The sequence below is a fragment of the Notamacropus eugenii genome, chromosome 1, assembly GCF_028372415.1.
Source record: "Notamacropus eugenii isolate mMacEug1 chromosome 1, mMacEug1.pri_v2, whole genome shotgun sequence".
In the NCBI taxonomy this organism is placed as follows: Eukaryota; Metazoa; Chordata; class Mammalia; order Diprotodontia; family Macropodidae; genus Notamacropus; species Notamacropus eugenii.
In genome coordinates this window covers 17739440-17764209 of record NC_092872.1, presented here as the reverse complement: position 1 = coordinate 17764209, position 24770 = coordinate 17739440, and positions in this window count along the sequence as shown.

Here is a 24770-nt window from a genome sequence, read left to right as displayed (position 1 = left end):
AAAGATCTAAGATGCTACATATTAGATCAACATATTCTTTAGATCTCATTGGCCGACCAAAGTTAGGATGTGGACTAATTTGTTTAAAGGAAAGTTCAGAAATTCGAAGTAAGAGAAATCAATGAATTTTTCACTATGCAGAACTTTCAAGCATTCATAGTTACAGAAGACAGAAAGATAGATAATGAATATTTTTTCTAATAAGAGATGAGATGTGGATAGTGGCAAAGAACTTTACAAAAGGTGAAATTGATTGTAATTTGATGGAGAGGAAACAATTAGTTTTAATGTGGAAATCACTTCAAAATAATGTGATTATATGCATAAGGAGAAATATGAAACATAATTGAGGAGACTCCAAATTTATCTATTTAAACAAGGTATTTGTGCTGATTAAATGTGAAATAAACAGTAATTGACAAAATTCATTGTCATTTCATAAGTTATTTTAAGCAACTCAAATCAATGGAAAAATTAAAAGAAAACAAAACTATGAACTAAGGAAGCAGATGCATAATCTCTTCTGCAAGCAGATCTCTAACAGGCATAGGCAACAACAGTTTATAATATAAGTTCATTTTAAGATATTATAGAGGAACATAACAGAAAGGCATGATCAGGATCACCTCACAAAAATAGCAATCAGGTGTCAAAGAAGTTTATAAAAAATTGTAAAGCGATACATTGCAAAATCAATCAATAAACTATCAATGGGAAGGAAAATAGACATATTATGTGTGTGTGTATGTGTGTATTGCGTGTGTGTGTGTGTGTGTTTTTGTGTGTGTGTGTGTAGAGAGAGACAGAGAGAGGCAGAGACAGAGAAAGACAGAGAGAGACAGAGAGACAGAGATGGGAAGGGTAGAGGGAGAGACGTGGAGAGGGGAATCACTCATTAATTTTGAGACCCTGGCTAAGTTATTTAGTTATTTAATCTCCCCCAGACTTTTTACTTGTCTTTTTAAAAATATTATTCTGAAATTAAGAAATAAAATAAGCATTTCCATAACAGGAGAATAGAAAGAAGATGTTGTAATGAAACTACAAATCTATTATGTACAATTTGCTGTTCCTTTTAAATGTGTAAAGTTATCATATAATATCCTTTTTATTTTTTTCTTTCTTCCCTCTCCCCAGACCTAGAAATGCCTACCATTAGACACAAATATGTATAGCTTGTGTGTGTGTTACTAAGTATGTAAAACCAGTTTATACATGTTTATCAGTTTTTTCAATGCAGAAAACATCTTCATAATTATATTTGTCAAAATGACTTTAGTCTCTTAAACTTTTTGTTTTTTAAACTTGTTTAATATTTTATCTTCGCAATTACACGTAAAAACAATTTTAACATGATATTTTTTTCAAATTTTGAATTCCAAATTCTCTCCCTCCCCCCGTTAATAAGGCAAGCAATCTGACAGATCGTGCATGTGTAATCATGTAAAACACTTTTCCATGTCAGTCATTTGTGAAAGAAAACAAACAAACAACACAACAACAAGAAAAATAAAGAAAACTATCTTTCATCTGCATTCAGACGCTAGCAGTCCCCCCCCCCCCCCCCATACGCACCTCTGGAGATGCATAGTACCTTTCATTATAAATTCTATAAAATTGTCTTGGATCACTTTATAGTTGAGAATAACTTAGTTATTCCTAGTAGATCATCATATAACATTTCTGCTACTGTGCATAACGTTCTCCTGGTCCTGCTCATTTCACCTTGCATTAGTTCATATAAATTTTTCCATTTTTTTTCTTTCTGAGAGCAGGCACAATAGTTTTCCATCACAATCATATACAACAACCTGTTAAAAAATTCCCCAATTGATGGACACTCCTTCAATTTCCAATTCTTTGCTAACACTATAACGACTACTATAAACATTTTTGTCTACATAGGTCCTTTTCCTTTTTGTTTTATATCTCTTAAAGTTGACTTATTTCATCTCTAAACTTAGAAGAATGATCATATATGTCCTTTGCAAGGTTATTGTAAGGATCAAATGGAATCACAAATTTGTAAATATATTTCACAAATCTTGAAGCACGATATAAAGATAAATTGTTATTTTATCATGTGACTGTAAATATTGCTATTTTCCATTGTTGGCATAAGCATTTCTAAGATCAGCTGAAAGGAAAGTATAGTGCCTAACGTACAATAGACCCAGAACCCTAGTGTCTACCCTGTCCCCCAATACATATAGATGAATAACCCTATCAATTGGGAGCCTTCAAATCCCGCAATCTACTGAGAACTGATAGATATCAAAGTACTTAGGTCCCCTGACCTCCTGCTACTGACTTTGTCTTCCTTCTTTAAATATCTATCTCTGCTTTTATGATTATCAGCCCCCTTCTCTATTGAAATTTGCATAAGCTGATTCTCAAGAAGGATAACATCACTTTTATAGCATCTTAAGGATCTATGTGTCATATCTTTTTATAGGTGAAGAAATTGGGGCTCAGAGCAGTGAAGGGACTTGTCCGCATTCATTGACTTGCCTGAAGTTATGTAGTCAGTATGGTCCTAGATGGAATTTGAACCCTGATTTTCTAATTCTGAATCAAGATGTGACCTACTGAAATTGACTCATGAAAAAATCTTTTGTTTATTCAAATACTAACTTTAAGGATCACAGAGGCATTTTTTTCCCCTTAGAGAATAGATCGAATTTAAAAATTCATTGCTTGCTATTTTTAAAAGAAAAAGAGTACTTCTAGATTGATAGGAGAGACATACACACACACACACACATACCTTTTTGTTTATATAACCATATATGTGCAAGTTTATATGTATATATATGTATACGTGTATATACATATATATGCATATATGTGTGTGTGTGTGTGTGTGTGTGTATATATATATATATATATATGTATGTATGTATGTATGTATGTATATATATGTGCCTTCATGCCTGAGGTTTTTCATTCCTCTGCTATCATGGAGAGCAGCACAGTTCTGCAATGCTTGTAAAGTATTGGCCACTGGCCAAGTGCTCAACTGCAGTCATTGTCCAGAAGTTATTGCCCATCTCAATTGCTAACCAATGCTGCAGAAGAGTTATGGAATGCAAATTCAGATTTACCCATCGTCAGTGCCACCTTGTGGTGCCTCTTTTGACCCATCATTCCCACTTTCACTGAAGTCAAAACAAAATGAGTCCAGGTTTCACAGGGTGAAAAACAAAACTATTTCTGAGTCATGAACACTTTTAGGGAAAGGGTGATTGGCTCAGCAAAGTGATGAATTGCAATCATCGCCACAGGGAGGACTGGTTGAGTGATTTTTCTGAGATTTTTAAATCCCTGTTATGTTTATACGTCTTTGCATTGTTTCTGGATGTTTTATTTATGATGCGATGCTGTTATATTTTAAAATATAATACTTTAAATGGGCTAGAAATTCAAAATTGCCTCTAACTCTTCTGACTGACATTTACTTGGGCTGGGTACCTTAGTGGATTAAAGCTTAATGAGGCCATGATGGTGGGCTCCTCATCTCACTGCAAGGAATTTACCATATTCACAAACTATAAATCTATATAGTCATTTTACAGGTTTAAGTTTTTGGTCACAAGAAACTTCGATTATAATCCTAGGTCAACAAATAATAACCATTTGGTCTCTCTAAGCCTCAGTTTCCTAAGCTATGAACTATGGCATTTAAACTTCATAAATTCTAAAGTGTTTTCTTTTTAAGCTCCAGCTTTTTTTTTAATCTTTAAAATGTAAGATAGAAAATAATAGCATTTTATAGCAGACATAACATTGTTATTGAGAGGTCCTAAATCCAGTCTTAGGATTTGTCTACATTCTTCTTTCTATGGGGAAATTAGACTCAAAGTTCAGTGTAATGATTTAATGGGCTTGGAGAATGTAAGGAAACAAGTGTTATTAAGCATCTACTACTTGCTGGGAACTGTGCTAAGAACTTTACAAACAGCTCGTTTGATCCTCATAATAAACCTAGAAGGGAGATGCCATTATAATCTCCTTGTACAGTTGAGGAAACTGAGACAGTCAGAGATTGAGTGAGTGGCCCAAGATCACACAGCTGTTATTGTCAAGGCTGAATTTGAACTCAGTTATTCCTGACTCAAGGCCCAGTGTTCTATCCACTGTGCTGACCAGCTGCCTCTGGTTTCTTACGAAGTATCCCAAGGATGAATCATTGATATTATGTTGTTTAACTATTTTCATTAATAATATTTCATGTCAATGAAAGTGTCCAGGAAATATAAATAAAATGAACTGTATACCAAGTAAAGTCATAGGATTGGGGAACTTATATTAAGAAGATTGGATAAAGAAACTGGGGATATTTAGCCTAGAAAAGATGAGAATTGGATGAATATTATAGTTGTCTTAAATATTTGAAGGGCTGTCACATGAAACAGTATAAAGTTTTATTTTATTTTTCTCCAGGGTCCCAATCCCAGAGGATAGAATTTGACGTAATGCATAGATGTACCAAGTGTGATATAAGAAGGAAAATGCTATCTAAGAAAGCAAATAATAAAATAATGCTATCTAATAAAGCAAAATGAGTTAAGGAAGCAACAGGTTCCTTCAATGAACGTAGTTTCACAGAGGATTGGTGAGATATGTTGGGGATCTTGTAGGGGGGATTGTTCACATATGAATTAGATTATATGCCATTTGAGCTTCTTTTGAGATTCCTTAGAGTCTGTAATTTGAAAGAAGACATAAATTTACAGATGATACAAAGCAGGAAAGGATAGATAATTTATTAGGTGATAGTCAGGATAAAAAAAATCCTGAATACTGTGCTGATTTTAATAGTGACATTTATTGGAGACAAATGTAAAATGTCTGAGACTTTGTTTCACAAAAATAATTGATGCGAATAAAAGATAATGTAGGTGAGACTAGAGGACTGTTCATCTAAAAAAGATATGTATCTATATTTTTACAAACTCAATTTGAGTCAACAGTGTGTCATGGAAGCCAAAGTGGTTTTACGCTCTCCTTAGAGATGGAATACCCAAGAATAGGAAGCATTGCAATTTAGTGGACAGAAGGAACTTCTGAGTCTGGCACACCTGGATTCAAGACCTGATTCTAATCCACAGTTATGTTAACCTAAGCAAGTTCTTTATCTAGGACTCTTACATAAATCTGGGAGACCAAATACTATGAAGAAGTAACACTTTTAGAGATGATGGTTTGTTCACAGAGAGTTGCCTAAACCAGTGAAAGTACAGTTCCTCTCCTTACCCCACCCTCCCCCACTCAAACAACATGGATAACAATAGCAACCAAAACAAAACAAAAAAAAAGGAAGATTAATGTCCCATTGCACTTTACTTTTCCCAGAGGACAGCTGAAATTTCCTGCTCAATGCTTGTTACCACATTTTAGAAATGAGATTGATGAACAGGAGAGCATCTGTATTAGGACAACAGAATAGTAATTGGGCCATATAAGAGGTTGGGATGAGTAATGCCTGCCTACGGAGGAGAAGGCTTGGAGGGGATGGCATAGTAACCTAGAAGTATTGGAAGGATTATCATGTGAAGGAAAAAATTGAAGGCTAATTAGGAACTATGGACTGAAATATCAGAAAGGCAGATGGAGGTTTGAAAGTTGTTGCTCTGTGATCCCCTTTTCCTGTAAGTCCTGAAGCAAAGGTTTGATGATGTTTGCTATAGTTCTAGTATTAATTAGATTACATGGCCTCTGAGGTCCCTTCCATCTGAAGATACTATCATTCTGTTCCTTCTAGGCTGCTGATACGAAATGTTCATTAATGATATCACTTCTCTCTGTCTCTGACTTTCTCTCTTTGACCGTATCCATCTCCTGTGTGTGTGTGTGTATGTGTGTGTCTTTCACCAGTTAATGTGATGACTAAAGGGATTATTTAAATGCACAGTTTTGAATCAGATACCTATGAAAACTTGAAACCAGATTAAAGAAACCAGAAAGTCAAGGACCATGAAATTGTGGCATGTGTGTATTTAAACTGTTAAATTTGGAAATAAATCATGAATTCAAAAGTTATGTTGAAGGATGCCTCTTGTATCTCAACAGAATGATGGTGGTTTAGAGATCTAGAATGAGACATATGCTGTTGGACAATATCAGGATTTGTTGTTTTTAACTGTGCTCACTTCACTCAGCATCAATTCATGTAAGTTTTTCCAGGTTGTCCCTAAGTATTCCTACTCACCATTTCTTATAGCACAATAGTATTCTATTATGTTCATATACCACAACTTGTTGAGCCATTCCCCAACTGATGGGCATTCCTTCAATTTCCACTTCTTGGCCACCATAAAAAGAGCTGATATAAATATATTTATATAAGTGGGTCCTTTGCTCATCTTTATGATCTGTTTGGGATACAACCCTAGAAGCAAGACTGCAGGATCAAAGGATACACACATTTTTATAGCTCTTTGGGCATAGTTCCAAATTGGTCTTCAGAATGTTTGGATCAGCTCACAGCTCCACCAACAATGAATTAGTGTTCCAAGTATCCCACATCTTCTCCAACATATATAATTTTCTTATTTTGTCATGTTAGCCAATCTGATATTTGTGATGTGGTACCTCAGACTTGTTTTGATTTGCATCTCTCTAATCAATAGTGATTTATAGTATTTTTATATGCCTACAGATAGCTTTAATTTCTTCCTATGAAAACTCCCTCTTCTTATGCTTTGACCAGCAGCTAGGTGGTGCAGTGGATACAACACCAGTGCAGGAGTCAGGAGGACCTGAGTTCAAATCTTACCTCAGACACTTGACACTCACTAGCTGTGTGACCTTGGGCAAGTCACTTAACCCTAATTGCCTCATCCTGAGTCATCTCCAGTCATCCTGATGAATATCTGGTCACTGGATTCAGATGGCTCTGGAGGAGAAGTGAGGCTGGTGACCTGCACAGCCCTCCCTCACTCAAAACAAAGTCAAATGCAAGTCATGTCATTATTTCTCTGATGGCATGGTCTTCGACCGCATACATGAGCACACACGCTATTGGGGAATGACTTCTATTCTTGTAAATTTGACTCAGTTCTCCATATAATTTAGAAATAAGGCCTTTATCACAGACATTAGTTGTAAAAATTCTTTCCCAGTTTTCTGCTTCCCTCATAATCTTCGTTGCATTGTTTTGTTTTGTTTTTTTGTTCAAAAGCTTTTCAATTTAATGTAATCAAAATTATTCATTTTGCATTTCATAATGTTCTCTATGTCTTGTTGGTCACAAATTCCTCCATTCTCCATAAATCTGGCAGGTAAACTGTTCCTTGCTCCCCTAATTTGTTTATAGTATCAGCCTATATGCTGAGGTTGTGTATCCATTTGGACTTTATTCTGGTATACAGTGTGAGATGTTGGTCTATGCCCAGTTTTTGCCACACTATTTTCCAGTTTCTGCAGAAGCTTTTGTCAAACAGTGAGTTCTTATCCCAGAAACTAGGTTCCTTTGCTTTATCAAACAGTAGACTGCTATAATCATTGACTGCTGTGTCTTATGTACCTCAACTATTCCTCTGATTTACCCCTCTATTTCTTAGCCAGGTTTTGATGCTAGGTGCTTTAGAATACAATTTGGTAGGAATAGGCCACCTTCTCTAGCATTTCTTTACATTAATTTCCTTTATATTCTAGACATTCTGTTCTTCCAGATTAACTTTTATATTATTTATTCTAGTTCTATAAAATAATTTTTGGTAGTTTGATTAGTATGACACTGAATAAGTTAATAATTTAGGTAGAATTGCCATTTTTATTATATTAGCTTGACCTATTCATGAGCAACTGATTTTTTCCAATTATTTATATTTGGCTTTATTTGTATGAAAAGTATTTTGTAATTGTGTTAATATGGTACCTGTGTTTGTTTTGGTAGGTAGACTTCCAAATATTTCAAAATGTCTACAGTAATTTTAAATGGAATTTCTCTTTCTATCTCTTACTGTTGAGCTTTGTTAGTAACATATAGAAATGCTGATGATTTATTATATTTATGTGGGATTATTTTTATATTCTGCAACTTTGCTAAAGTTATTTGTAATTTCAAGTAGTTTTTTACTTGTTTCCCAGGGATTCTCTAAGTATATCATCATATTATCCACAAAGAGTGATAACTTAGTTTCTTCTTTGCCTATTCTAATTCCTTAGATTTCTTTTTCTTCTTTTATTACTAAAGCTAACATTTCTAGCATCATATTGAATAATGATGAATAATGAATAATAGTGGTAATAATGGAGATCCTTGTTTCACTCTTGATCTTATTGTAAATGTAGCTAGCTTTTCCCCATTACATAAAATGATTCCTCATGGTTTTAGGTAGATACTAAGCATTTTAAGGAAATCTTCATTTTTTGCTGAATTCTCCACAATTTTCAATAGAAATGAGTGTTGTATTTTTTCAAAAGCTTTTTCTGCATCTACTGAGATTATCATATGGTTTCTGTGAGTTTTGTTGGTGATATGATCAATTATGCTGATAGTTTTACTAATATTGAACCAGCCCTGAATTCCTGGTACGAATACTACCTGATCAAAATGTATCATTCTCTTGATAAGTTGCTGTAATCTTTCTGCTAACATCTTTCTTAAAATTTTTGCATTTATATTCCTTAGGGAAATTGGACTATAATTTTCTTTCTCTGTTTCGCTCATCCCTGTTTAGGTATCAGCCCCATCTTTGTGTTATAAAAAGAATTTTGTAGGACTCTTTGTCCAATTTTCCCAGTCTACATAGGATTGAAATGAACTGTTCTTTGAATCTTTGATAGGATTCACTTATAAATTCATCTGGTCCTGGAGATTTTTTTCCCAGGGAATTCATTGATGGGTTATTCAATTTCTTTTTTGGAGATGGGGCTATTTAAGTATTTTACTTCCTCTTCTATTAATCTGGGAAACTTATATTTTTGTAAATATACATCCACTTCACTAAGATTGTCAGATTTTTGGGTATACAGTTGTGCAAAATAATTTCTAATTATTGATTAATTTCCTCTTCATCCGAGGTGAATTCACCCTTTTCATTTTTGTACTGATAATTTTTTTCTTCTTTTTTTAAAATCAGATTGACCAAAGGTTTATCAATTTTGTTTTTTTCCTTAAAACCAGCTTAGTTTTCTTCATTAGTTCAATAGTTTTCTTAATTTCAATTTTACTAATACCTTCTTTGGTTTTCAGCATTTCTAATTGGTACTTAATTTGGGATTTTCATTTTGCTCATTTTCTATATTTTTTTCACTTACATGCCCAATTTATTGGCCACTTCTTCCTCTATTTTATTCATGCAAGCATTTGGAGATAAGAAAACTTCCCCTGAGAACTGCTTTCTCTGCATCCCGTAAGTTTTGATATGTTGTCTCACTATTGTCATTCTCTTGAATGAAGTTATTAACTTTTTATATGATTTGTTGTTTGACCCACTCATTCTTTAGGATTATATTATTTAGTTTCCAATTAATTTTTAACGTGTCGCTCCATGATACTTTATTACATATAATTTTTATTTTGTCACTATCTGAAGATGATGTATTTAATATGTCTGCCTTTCTGTGCTGGATTATAAGGCTCTTATGACCCAGTACATGGTCAGTTTTTTGTGTATGTACCATATACCTCTGAGAAAAAGATGTATTCCTTTCGATCTCCATTCAATTTTCTCCAGAGGTCTATATATACCTTTTCTAAAATTCTATTCACCTCTTTAATTTTCTTCTTGTTTATTTTGAGGTTAGATTCATCAATTATCAAGTTCAGAGAGAGGGAGGTTGGGGTCCCCCAGTAGAATACTTTGGCTATCTATTTCTTTCTCTAATTCCCTTAACTTCTTCTTAAAGAATTTGGATGCTACGCTACTTGATGCATATATGTTCAATAATGATATTAATTCATTGTCTACAGGGCCTTTTAGCAGGATATAGCTTCCTTATCTTTTTTGATTAGATCTATTTTTTGACTTTGCTTTGTCTGAGATTAGAAGTGCTACCACTGCTTTTTTTTTTTTTTCACTTCAGCTGAAGCATAATATATTCTACTCCAGCCTTTATTACCCTGTGTGTATCCTGGGAGTGATAGTCAATGCAAATAGATAAGTATATAAGCACTTATTTGGAGAGAAGACACTGTTTGTTCACTAAGGGAGTTAGAATGTTGTATTCACAGAAGGTGGTGCAGGCTTTGAGCTTTGAAGGAAGCCAGAGATTTGAAAAAGCAGTGTAATTCAGGAATGGGTGACATACTGCATAAAGACTTAATAGTGGTACACCATGTGCCAAGCTTGGGGAAGAGCAAATGGGATAGTTTGTCTGGAATGTGGAACCATTGAAGCAGAACAGATTACACTAGGCCTTGAAAGGTTAAGTAAAGCCAAATAAAATTAGAGGATTTAAGAACCCACTTAAGAAGTTTGTGTTTTATCCTAGAGAGTTTACAAAAGCATGATAGTTTTTTTTGAGCTGATGAGCAATGTGTTTAGGCTTCTATTTTAGTAAGATTATTTTGATAGATGGGTTGGGGATTATGAAAGTATAGAAACTGGAAGCTAGAAATCCAATTAGAAAGTAGCTGCAACTAGAGAAGAGACATATAATGAAGACTAAAATTTTACAATAGTTGAGGACTCAGCTTACAGGGTACTCAGTTTCAAAATCTTCGAAAGCCAGATCCTACTGAATGTGTAAAAGTTGAATATCACTGTCATCTAATTAGATGTGTGTAAGTTTGGTCACCAGCTATGATGTATAGTCTATGTTCCTTTACCTACTCATAGAAGAAATGCTAACTGAGTTTAGACAAGCTGAACTGTGGATTTCCTGGAATACTTGGCTTTGGAGTAACCCAGGTTGCCTGGCACATTTGAAGGGTAGATACTTGATTTTGGCTATGTGCATGTATTTATGTATGTATGTTTATGAATGTATACATACCTGTACACATATCAAAATATACCTATTCATTCATGTGAGGAAAAATCCATTACTGCAAAATTACATGGCTAGGAGCCAATATAATAGAAGAAGTTAATGAACGAGTTAACCTGAGTGACAATTTCAAAGCAACATGTAGATCTCTTTCCCCCTAGGATATGGGGGAGTTTCATTTTATTTTTCTGCCACTTTGCTTTCCTTTTTTGAAATTAAATGCTTTGTCTTACTTTATCATTTAATACCATAATAACTATTCAGTTAACTTTATCTTTATTTTAGAGTCTTTCCTCCACCAAATTGCTTCAAATGCCCCTTAGCCTCATTAATCCCCTAATATTAATCATTTTAATAAGATTCACTTGCTATCTTATTCTAATGGGAATGTAGTTACACTAATATTCTCAGCCTAAAGATATATTTACTTTTAAATCTACATAGCATTATGACTGAAATTGTTGCATTTTAAATCCTTTTGAATGTATTACTCTGGTAAAAGAATGAATTTTGCAGTCCATACCACATTAAAATAGCAAGTACAGTTACTTATAATCAAGAAGTCTTACCTTAATATGTAACAGTATGGACAAATTTGATGGGGTTTAAATTTTACATTTTGCTCTCTTTAAATTTAAGGAAAATTTGCCAAGTGTCTCTGTTACATTCCATGACAGGTCCCTCTTTATTTAAATTTTCCTTTTTTACTTCAGAAAATGTTCTGTTAACAATATAAGCCTTTTTAAACCACTTAATTTATTTATTCAAGAGTCTTTGTTATGGTCCTTAGCTCAGGAACTTCTATTTATTTATGTAACAAAGTATTCAAAGAAAAGCTGGCAAGTCAGCATACAGACGGCTTCTCAATTTCCCTAGAAATAAGAAGTAGGTATAGATGTAAATAAAGAATACAGATATGAAGATCCAAATCACCTACAAAGATCTTTGAAGGAAGATGTTATCCACCTCCACAGAAAGAACTGATAAAAGGAAGTATTCATAGATGCATAGTATGGATATGTGTATATTATGCTTGTGTGTATACATGCAAATATATGTAAATACGTATATATGTAGATAGATTTGTGTGTATGTATATATTTGTATAGATATAATTATATAACTATGTATATAACTATATATATAAAACTATACACACACATATATATAATTATATATATATATAATTGTGTGTGTATATATATATATATGTATATGTATATAGCTATAATCCTAAATGTATCTATATATGTCAAATGGTGGCCTTCTCTGGTGTAGAGTGGGAAGGGAGGGAGACAATTAGAAATTTAAAACGTAACAAAAATAAACTAAATATACATGTATATGTATATATGTATGTATACATATATGTATACATACATATATACATGTATGTGCATATACACACATATATAGATGTGTATATGTATAGATGTGTGTGTGTATATATATATATATATATAAGAATTAGAGCAGACAGACTCTTAGAAATTATCTAGTCCTACGACATCATTTTACAGATAAGAAAATTGAAATTCACAGAGAAGTAATTTACCAAAAAAATGAAAAATGGGGAAGAAAGAGTAGATGGGAAGCATTCCATACCATAGTTTCAATCATTACATAATTGACAAAAGTATACATTTCTTATAGAAGTCCAGTTCAACTGACCCATAGAATGCTTGAAGGGAAGTAATATATAATTGTCTATTGTGACTCAAATCAATCACAATCTAATAAAGTTGTGATGGCACCACCATTTTAAAGTTGTATTAGTTACTTTTATTTTTATAACATAATTATTTCATATTATATGTCCCTTGTTACTATTAATCTGCAAAGTAGCAAAGAAAAAGTAATCATAAAAAAGTGACTCACTAACCACCTCTGACAATGTATGCAACATCCTATATCTGTCGCTTGCTACTTTGAAGAAAAAAAAGAAAAAAATACATTTCACTTTTCTGTTTTCCTTGACCAAGAATTTCAGTTATAGCTAATCTGAGTTTGACCAGCTTTCTGTGTCGCTTGTACTTACGTTATTATTGTCATTGTGCCATGTATCCTTGTATTTTTGTTTAGTTCACTTTGCATCAACACATTTAAGTTTTCCCATATTTTCTTCTTGATTCCTCCTAGTTGTTATTTCTGAAATTAACATCATATTCCATTACTCTAATATACTTCAACTTCTTCAATCATTCTTCAATTGAGAGATCAATGAGTGCCCACTCGTATTACCTGGGCAACCAAGGGCAACTGTGAATATAACAACGTAGTTCCGAATTGCAAAGTATAACACTTTCCATATAGAAGGCAGAAGAAAAACATTTATCCAGACACGAGAAAGCCAAATCCATTATAGTAACCAAGAAGTCAATACACATTAACACGGCACGGGACAAAGCCATTCCCACAAGCAAACCCTAAGGCACCTATCTGTGCCTGCTGCCTGCATCCTCTCTCCTCCACCTCAACCTCTCTCACCAACTCCCTCTTAATTCCACTCTTCCTGTTTTACCCATTAAATAAGCTCTTCCCACACCATATGTAACTTAGGCTTCCAAGTGATTTAAGCAGGTCACACAGCCCTATTAATGAATGGGAAAGATCTTCCCATTTAAATTACCATTATATCACTTTATTTCTATTCCATTATCAGCTATCAAAAATTGCTATTCTAAATATCCTGGTATATGTCACACTACCTTTCTTTCTGTGGTTAATCATCCTGGCATATGTATCCATTAGGACATAACTATCTATTCAAATCACCTAAATTGTATCTGGGAAATATATGATTCTCTTTAAAGAAATTTTGTCATGCATAGCCCAGTACAGTAGATATTGTTTCACTAACCTTTTAATTAACTAAAACAAATGTATTCCTAATGACTGAAAGAAAGGTACCTTAAAGATATCCAGCCTCCAATTGAGAAATGGTTAACATTTAAATTATTTCTTGATAGTGGCAGCATTCATCTAGTTTGTAACATATTATATTCCTGCCCCAGTGAAGTAAAGCCATTTTGCGTTACATTAATTACTGAGTCCAATGGAAATAGATATAAAGCTGCTGTTTCAGGGAAAGGAGATACAAAAGAGCTTTCAGACTGCAGAACATTTAGAGCTGAGCTGGCTTTTCCTTTCAGAAAGATATTCCTTTTATCATATGCAAAGAATTTATTGGTATAAATTTTAAACTCACTAGGCAATGCACTAAATAATAAACAAAACTCTTCTATAGAAAAGATGACATGGGATAGTTGTTACCTACTTGATTCAAGTGGCCCATATAGTACTTGTTTGCATAATACCCTTCATTATTTTCTGATATTTCTAAAGTAGAGACTCGTAGAGAAGAAGAGAAAAATATTATGAACACCTGGACCCTGAGTACTGCAATCTTTCTTTTTTTTTTTTCCTTTCCTTTCTTTTCTTTTTTTGGCTTTCATTTTCTCATTATTAAAGAAAAATGATTTGGCTAAAGTTCCTTAGCAGTGAGTGACAAGTTTAGTTAGATTCTGGAGCTCTGATCACCTAATGTTTTTCCTTAACTTTGTTCTATTAACTTACCACAAAGATAATTCAATATATTTGATTATAATAAAATTTCCCCCATAAATTACAACTCTACTAGGTGTTAACAGAAATGCAAAATAATTGTATTAAACTGATTAATGTTTCCAGATGACTGAAGTTAAAATATTCTTCATTTCTCTGTATCATGAAGTGATAAATTATAATGGTGAAATATTATATGTTCTTTTAGTTATAATTGCTAAGTCAGATGATTTTGTTTAATTCTCTCTCCACCCCACTCCCAGGGGGTAGAAATTGGTTAATTTCTACCTATAGAATTTCTACCTATAGAATAACCTACCTCCACCCTCAGTGGTCTTCACATAGAGTCTGGATACCCTCTTGTTGGGGATATAATATGAGAGATTTGTGTTCAGGTATAGGTTAGACTAGATTTTTGTTTTATTCAGTAATTCTGTATTAACACACCAGTTATCCTACAAGCCAAATTAATTTTCTTGAAGCAACATTTACTGCCTAAGTAACTCAGAGCAACTCATCGTGACACTCAGTTTCCTCAACTGTAAAATAAGGTGTTAGACTAGATGAACTCTTGGGCCCCTTCCAGCTCTATGTCTAGCTCTATGATCTATGAAACAGCACTTCTTCCACCATCACCCTTTCCCCCCTCCTTTATATAATGAATCCATTAAAAGTAGTAGATGGGAAGCTGAGTTCTGAGAATAGTGAGCTAATAGGTCTAAATCCTTTTAATTTTTTGAAATTATTTAACATTGCTTCATTGACTATATATATCTGCTAAAACTGTGATCCAGTGCTGTGAACCAAACTTAGTTTTTTTTAATCCTCATGGAATGCTATTAAGTCTCCTCTATACAAATTTGAATTTCTCTTCTTTCTTGCATGATATACACCATTTCTGTTGTATAGCCTAGTTTGGCATTTTTTATTGGATCTCTGATTTTTTTAGCATAGAAACATCTGTTGAGGAAATTCACTCTACATGTGAAGATCTTTACTTGTTTTAATCTAAGATTTTAGAAAGTTCCCTGAGTCACTGAGAGATTGGATTACTTTTTCATAGTCACAGAGCTAGCATGTGTCAACACTATTACATGAAGCCATATCTTCTTGACTCTAGGGCCAGGCATCTACTCTGTCAATTAACACAATGCCTGTTACACAGTACGGACTTCAGAAATGCTAAATGACTTGACATGAACTTTAATCACTGTAACAATCTACTTCTTTTCTTTTTTTTATACTAATTTGTTTACATACATATACAGACATGTTTGAGAGTATAAGCATCCTCTATTTTAAATAGAGAGTTAGTAATCATAACTATGAATATGAATCAGATGAACTCACCCATAAAACAGGAGTGGGTAGCAGAATGACTTTGAAATCAGAATCCAACAATATGTTCTTTACAAGAGACATACTTGAAACAGAAAGATACACAAAGAATTAAAGTAAGGGACTGGAAAAGAATCTATTTTATAAATGAACTAAAAAGAGAGGCATAGCAATCACAATCTCGGACAAAAAAAGCAAAAATAGATCTTACTAAGAGAAATTAGTAAGTAAACTACCTTTTCTAAAAATTATCATACACAATGAAGTGATATAAAAATTTTTCACAAGAAGAACCATCCCCCAATTAATGAATGGTCAAGGGATATAAAAACCCAGTTTTCAGAAGAAATCAAAACTACATATCTCATATGAAAAAATGCTCTAAATTTCTATTGATTAGAGAAATGAAAATTAAAACAACTCTGAGGTGTCACTTTACACCTATCAGAAATGACAAACACTGGAGCGGATGTAGAATAATATATACACTATAAAATTGTTGGTAGAATTTTGAAGTGGTCCAATCATTCTGGAGAACAATTTGGAACTATGTTCAAAGGCCTATAAAAATATGCATACCCTTTAATCCAGGAATAACATTACTAACTCTGTAACCCCAAATAGATGAAGGAAAAGAGAAAAGAACATATATGTATATGTGTATATATGTGTATATGTGTATATATATATTATATATGTGTGTATATATGTGTATATGTGTATATATATATATACATATATATATAATATATATATATATATATATATATATATATATATATATATATATATATATATCAATGTTTATAGCACCTTTCCATGGTGGCAGAGAATTAGAAATGGAAAGGATGCTCATGAATTGAGAAATTGCTGAACAAGTGTGACACATGATTGTGATGGATTTGTTGTTTATCCATTTTTGAAGAAAACCAATGGTATCATCAATGAATGATGTCTGGACTTGTACATGAATTGAATTTAGGTGAGGTAGAGTTGTGCAAATCATCATCCTTATTTGCTTTTCCCATGTTTGTTGTCCCTTTTATTTATTTTTATTTATTTAGTATTTAATTTCTTTAGTCACAAGTAAATAGCAATTTTTACATTTATGTTTGAAACTTTGAGTTCCAAATTATTTCCTTTTCTCCCTCCCACCCTTCCCCACATTAAGTAGACAAACAATTCCAAAGAGGTTTTATATATATATATATATATATATATATATATATATATGTAGTCATGCAATATATATTCATAACAGTCATGATGTGAAAGAAAACATAGATTGAAATAAAAACTCAAGAAAATTAAAGTGAAAAAAACTTACTTGAGTCTGCATTCATGCACCATTATTCAACAGTTCTTTCTGTGGTGACAGATAATATTTTTCATTCTAAGTCCTTCAGAATTATTATGGGTCATTGTAATTCTGAGAATAACTAAGTCACTCATAGTTGATAGTCCTTCAGGCTAATTGAGAGGTGAAGGGATTGAGTTTTATGAAAGAAATAATACAAAGAGGTGAAAAGGCAATAGATTATTGTTGGATAAGGGGGTTTTGGAACCCTTGAACATGATGATACATTCATGGGACATATAACATCATGAATATCACTGTCTGTGAATGGCTGATGTTGGGTAAAGAAGTAGTTCATGGGAAGTAAGAAAATTGAAAAACTAAGAGGTTATGGCATTTCAAAGACAGTCAACGTATATGTTGAAGTTCCCTTCTATGAAAGCAGGAGTTGGGGAGGAGAGAGAATATGAGTCATGTACTAAACTTATTGAGGAAGGAAGGTATATAAGTTGGAAATCTATAGAAAACAAAGTTCTAGGTTTTTAATTGTGTGGTAAATATGAATACCATGAACTTCAATGGAGGTGAGATAAATGAGTGATGGAGGTAGCGGGAATAGCCTGAAAATCGCAATGGGGAACAAAGAATATTCCACCTACCTCCCCTCAACCACTGAATGATAGGAAATGAGTAAAGGTGAGGCTAACACTGGAAAAGGTGCTCAGAGAGTCTGTTTAATTTCGGGAAAGCCAAGTTTATGTGGGAAGGAGTGAGAGAGGAAATTATTGGAAGTTTTTTGCCTGTAGAATAGACATTTCACAGGGCATAATAGAAGGAATGTGTGCAGTTTGCTTGAAACTTGGGGATGTGAAAGTTGAAGAGAATGGGCATAAGGAATTGAATGATGGGGAATGGGGTTTGCATAATGGGTTCAGAATTACTGGGATAAGAAGGATATAACAATTTATGAAAATGTCTGTCACAGAAAATGACACCACTCCTCGTCTCAGAGGAGGCTGAAGATCAAACTGGAGGCAAGTATAATAAGAGATGGGAGGAATACAGTCAGATTTTCATGTGAGAGGCACTGCTACTCTTCTTGCTATGATGGGTGGAGAACAGGAAGGAAAGGACACACAGTAGGGGCTGCAAGTAGAACTGAACAGCAAGAGAAAGAACTTCCATTTAAAATAATATGTCTTCTTCAGCATCCCTCAAGGTATAGGTAGAGTAGGAAACAAATAAATTTTGAGATCAAAAGGAAGTTGCTTTTCTTCTGTTAATTTTGTAAATACTCATCCATTTCACTTACATTGTCAGTTTTATTGGCATATAATTAAGCAAAATAATTCCAGATAATCGCTTTAATTTAATCTTCTTTGGTTCTGCATTCACCCTTCTAATTTTTGACACTAATTTTGATTTCATCTCTTTGTTTTAATCAAATTAGCCAGTTGCTTATTTAATTTTTTCATAAACTAGCTCTTAGTTTTATTTATTCAAGGTTTATGTTCAATATTATTAATCAGTCTCTATTTTGATTTTAAGATTTCTATTTTGGTTTTTGTATGGGATTTGTCATTTATTCTTATTTTGTTTATTTTTTATTTGCAAGTCAAATTCACTGATCTTTCTATCATTGATGTATGTGTTTATAGATACAACATTTCTCTAAAGTACTGCTTTGATTGCATCCTACAAATTTCTGTAAATTGTCTCATTGATGTCATTTACTTTTATTAAATTATTGTTCCTATTATTTGTTCTTCGACCTATTCATTCTTTGGATTTAGAATATTTAGTTTCCAATTCATTTTAATCCAAGCTTTATGCAATGTAATTTTTATTGCATTATGTTCTGAAAAGACTACATTTAATATCACTGATTTTAAACATTTGTTTGTGAGATATTTATACCATTACATGTTGCCGATTTTTGTGCAGTTGCCATTATGTCAGTGAGAAAAAAGGTATATACCTTTCTATTTCCATTAAGTTCTCTCCAGAGGTCTATCATATCTAACTTTTCTAAAATTCTATTCATTTCCTTGACTTTTTTCTTAGTTATTTTGTAGTTAGATTTATCTAGCTTTGAGAAAAGAAAGTTGAGGTCCCCACCAGAACAGTTTTATTATCTATTTCCTCTGTAAATCATTTAGATTTTCATTTAAGAATTTCGATGATATGTAATTTGGTGCACATATGTTAATATTGATATTATTTCATTGTCTATGGTTCCTTTCCTCAAGATGTAGTTTCTGTTTTTGTTCTCTTTAATTAGGTGTTTCTTTACTTTCCCTTTATGGAGACCATAATTATCAACCTTGTCTTTTTTACATCAGCTAAAGCATAATACATTCTGCTCCAATCCCTTATTTTTATTTTTACTTTATTTTCACTTTATTTCAAGTGTATTTCTTGGAAAGAACACAATGTTAGAGTCTATTTTCTAATGCATTCTGCTTTCTACTTCCATTTCATGGGTGAGTTCTTTCCATTCAAATTCACAGTTATGGTTTCTAACTGTTCATTACCCTCCATCTTATTTTGCTTCTGTGTTTCCTCTTCACTTTCTATTTATTGTGTCCCTTCTCTCAAGTCTATTATTGTTTCTGACCACTGCTTTCTTTAGTCTGCCCTATCTTGTGTCACTACCCCTACTACTTTTCTGTATGTGTTTGTATTTTTCCTCTTTGAACCAATTTAGATTTGAGTGAGGTTCGAGCTTTGTCCCCCACCCATCGACACATGAACCATTTTCCTGTACTGTGAAAGCTCTTCTCTAAGTATCTTTTTTTTTTTTTACAATTTCTTCTATTGCTTTCTTTATTTATAGTTTTCAATATTCACTTCTATAAAATTTTGAGTTCTTAAATTTCTTCACCTTTCTCACTTGCTCTTTCTCCAAGCCAGCATACAATCTGATATAGGCAACTTATATACATCTTTTAAAAATATTTTTATTGCTTTTAATTAATTTATTTGTTTTTGTTTTCAGTATTCACTTCCACAAGATTTTGAGTTTCTAATTTTCCCCCATCTCTCCCTAAGACATTGTGCATTCCAATTATGCCTTCTCCCTATCTGCCCTCCCTTCTATCATGCCCAACCCTCCGCTCATCCCTTTCTCTTCTATTTTCTTGTAGGGCAAGGTAGATTTCTATATCCCGTTGCCTGTATGTCTTATTTTCCAGTTCCATTTAAAGCAAATTTTAACATTCATTTTTACAACTTTGAGTTCCAATTTGTATCTCTTCCTCCCTCCCTCCCCATCCCCACTGAGAAGGCAAGGAATTGCAAGAGTTATAAATATTATCATTCCATGTAGGAATATAAACAATTCAACTTTAGTAAGTCCTTTATGATATGTCTTTCATGTTTACCTTCTCATGTTTCTCTTGATTCTTGTGTAAGGAAGTCATATTTTCTATTCAGCTCTGGTCTTTTCATCAAGAATACTTCAAAGTCCTCTATTTCACTGAATGACCATTTTTCCCCTTGAAGTATTATATTCAGTTTTGCTGGGTCAGTGAATCTTGGTTTTAATCCTAACTTCTCTGACCTTTGGAATATTATATTCCAAGCCTTTCTGATCTCTTAACGCAGAGGCTACTAGATCTTGTGTCATCCTGAGTGTTTCCACAATACTTGAATTATTTCTTTCTGGCTGCTTGCAATATTTTTTCCTCTACCTGGGAGCTCTGGAATTTGGCTACAATATTCCTAAGAGTTTCCTTTTATGGGATCTCTTTTCAGAGGCAATTTGTGGATCTTTCAATATCTATTTTACCCTCAGATTCTAGAATATCAGGGCAGTTTTCCTTGATAATTTATTGAATGATGATACTTCAGCTATTTTTTTTTATCATGGTTTTCAGGTAGTCTAATAATTTTTAAATTGTCTCTTTCTGGATCGATTTTCCAGGTCATTTGTTTTTCCAAGGAGTTATTTCAAATTGCTATTTTTTTCCTTCTCTTGCTTTTGTTTTATAGCTTCTTGATTTTTCATAAGGTCATTAGCTTCTATTTGCTCCATTCTAATCTTTAAGGAATTATTTTCTTTAATGAGTTTTTGGACCTCCTTTTCCATCTGACCAATTCTGCTTTTTAAGGCACTTTTCTCTTTGTTGGCTTTTTGGATCTCTTTTGCCATTTGGGTTAGTCAAGCTTTCAAAATGATTTCTCCAACATTTTAGGGGGTTTCCTTTAGCAAGCTGTTGACTTGTTTTTCATGATTTTCTTAGATCACTCTCATTTTTCTTCCCAATTTTCCTCTACTTCTCTTACTTGATTTTCAAAATCAGTTTAGACTTTTGAGCTCTTCCATGACCTGGGACCAACTGATATTTTTCTTGGAGGTTTTGGAGGTAGGAGTTTTGATTTTGTTGTTTTCTTCTGTTTATGTATTTTGGTCTTCCTTGTCACCAAAGTAAGACTCTCTAGTCTGATTCATTTGATAGTTTGTTGCTCATTTCTTCAGCCACTTACTTGACTTGAACTCTTTGTCAAGGTAGTTCTCTGCTTCCAGTGTGGGTCAGAGATGTGCTGTCTTCTGCTCGATCCCCCCACAATCTATGACTCTAGAACTCAAGAAACAGCTGCTGCTGCTTCCCCTTGCTGCTGCTCTGGTTCCCATTGGTTCCTCTGCCTCCTCCACCACACTGGTGCTGGGGTCAGACCACTCTACTCTCTCACATATATCTGACAGTTTTTTTTTCCATTGACCTTTCAATTTGTCCTCTGCATTTTGGGGTTGTGAAATCTGGAACCTACCACAGGTAGGCTGTGCTGACACAGCCCACACTGGATTGTGATCTGTTTCCAGCATGGCACAAGAGACACTTCCTGTCAACCTTCCATGCTTGTCTTAGGCTGGAGATTTGCTTCATTCTGTCATTATGTCGGTTCTGCAGCTCCAGAACATGTTCAGAGTCATTTTTATGGAAATTTGTCTGAGCTTGGGGGAACAGCTCTAGCAAGTCAGTGCTTCTACTCTGCCATCTTGGCTCAGCCCTCATATGCTTCTTTTATGTGAGAAAAATTCCCTCCTTTTTCCTCTCCCTTCACCCTCTTCCTAAGGCATTGTGCTTTCTCACTTGTCCATTTCTTTTACATCATCAAATCATATTCAAATGCTCCTCTGTCCTCTTTCAATGTAAAATCCTTACTGTCCTAGTAATGATAGCATTCTTATGAGATACATGCATTATATTCCCATGTAGAAAGTCCATTATGATTTCTCTTTCATTTTGTCTTTTTATGCTTCCCTTCAGTCTCGCATTTAAAAACTGAATTTTCTCTTCAGCTCTGGTCATTTCATCAGAAATACTTGAGAGCCCTGTATTTAATTAAATGTTCATTTCCCCTCAAAACATTTTTACTCAGTTTTACTGGGTAGATAATTTTTGCTTGTAATGGTAGGTGTTTTTTTTTTTTTTTGTCTTCTAAAATATCAAAGCCTTTAACATGGAAACTGCTAAACATTGTGTGATCCTGACATGACTCCACAATATTTACATACTTCTTTAGGTTTGCTTGCAATATTTTCTCCTCAAAATTAGAAATATGAACTTGGCCATAATATTCCTGGGTGTCTTTATTTTGAAATCTCTTTTAGGAGGTGATTGATAAATTCTTTCAATTTCTATTTTATCAGCTGGTTCTACGTTACCAGAGCATTTTTTTCTTTATAATTTCTTAAAATTCATCTAGTCTCTTTTTTGATCATGGCTTTCAGGTAGTCCAATAATTCTTACATTATCTCCTTCAAATTGTGATATAAGATTGTGAAAGAATACTTTTGTGCTATAAGAAATGACAAGGAGGGAAGACTTTAGAAAATCCTGGGAAGACATCTGAATTGATACAAAGTGGAGTGAGCAGAACTAGGAGCAAAAATTGTATATGGTAACAGCAATATGGTAATGATAATCAACTGTGAAAGACTTAAGGTATTTTTTTCAAAAAAATGATACACGATAGTCCAAATACTCATAATGCTCCAGAGTGATAATTGATGAACCCTGCATGCAGATTGAGGCATAAATTTTTTTCACCTTTCTTTCCTTCTTTTTTGCCTTCATTCCTTCCTTCCTGCTACACCCATCACATGGGAGGGGGCAATGACTTCCAGGCCCTTTGACCTGAGCATACCCAGAGCAATCTGGGTTGTCAGTGACTTGCAGAGCAGCATGGGAGGTAATAGTGGTAATGAGGAGACAGTTTCAAAATGAATTCAGCAAGGTTAGGGCAGCAGAGTATTGAAGAGTGCTGGGGTAAAGGGTTCTATACTAGATAGTTCTGTCCTGGGTAAATACCCTGAGGCAGAATAGGAGGAAGAAATAAATAATGAGAAAAGGGCAAGAAAACAACCATGGAAGGACAGCTAAGAGGGTGCTAATTATTGTCTGTCCCCTAAATCTAACTAAACTGTACGTACTTTCAATTTAGACCTTTCTGGAAAAGACAGATTCCATTACACGAGTGTCACCATTATATAACAGAAAGTGGAAAACCTTTAAAAAAATCTCGTCAAAACACAGACACAGGCTAATACTTGAGAAATCAAAGTTCTAAATAAAACATATTTAAAGAAAAAAGCATTGTGTATCACATTAGAAGTTGGTCAAGCAAAAGCAACCAGCAAGTGACTTGGGCTAGGTTTTAGTTCTATATTGTGAAGGAGGCCAAATGTGTATTATTAGGAAATCATCATTAAGAAAGTAAAAGACATTGTCACAAGTTATTTCTCGATTTCATGAACTTAAATTGTCATGTTCTAATTTCTTTCTTATAGTATAATGTTCTTATATCAAATATTCATTGAAAGTAATGGATTTGACCTAGAGCCTTGAAAATATTCCAACATAGATTGCTTTAATAATGATGTTTATTTTTTTAAAAAAATCAGATTTGACCAGTTTCACAATTTCTTAATTCTCTCATAGTCTGCATCTGGATTTCATTTCATTATTAACTTTCCCTACTGATCTTCAGGTCCTAGCTATACTAATTTACTATGAAGAAAGAAAATGTTCCCTGTGTTTATAGCCTTTGAAAATAACTGCAATGGTATTAACAGATTCTGCAAGTAATTTTAGGAGGCTTAAGTACTTTGAAAAATGAGAAATTTACATTTTAAATGTTTAAGCCCTTATCCCATTTCTCCTTTCTTCCTGAAAACATGCATCACAGTGTAACATCACTGTAAACTGCCATGCTGTTGATCATTTGTAGTTTTATTTATGTAGCCTAGAATCTGGCTCACATGCTTTAAAATTATCCCTTTTTAATCAGAAGTTGTTAAAGACAACAACAACAGATATCCTATGAAGTATTTTTCAAGGTTATTCCCTTCCTAAATATTTGCCTGTCAGACTTTCCAAATATTCTTTTTAACTGTTATTTTAGATTAGGAGCTTAAAATGTTGACCTGGCAGAAGCATTCAGGGTCCATGCAACATAAGAAAATAATTTCTAAAGGCATCATTTTTTAAACATGCACTCTGTGTATGTGTGTGTGTGTGTGTGTGTTTTCCTATCCATATATGAGTAGATGGAATCACTATTTTCACAATCTCAAAACCAGAGGACATGAAAGTATTTTGTATTCTGAACATCTTTTTATTTA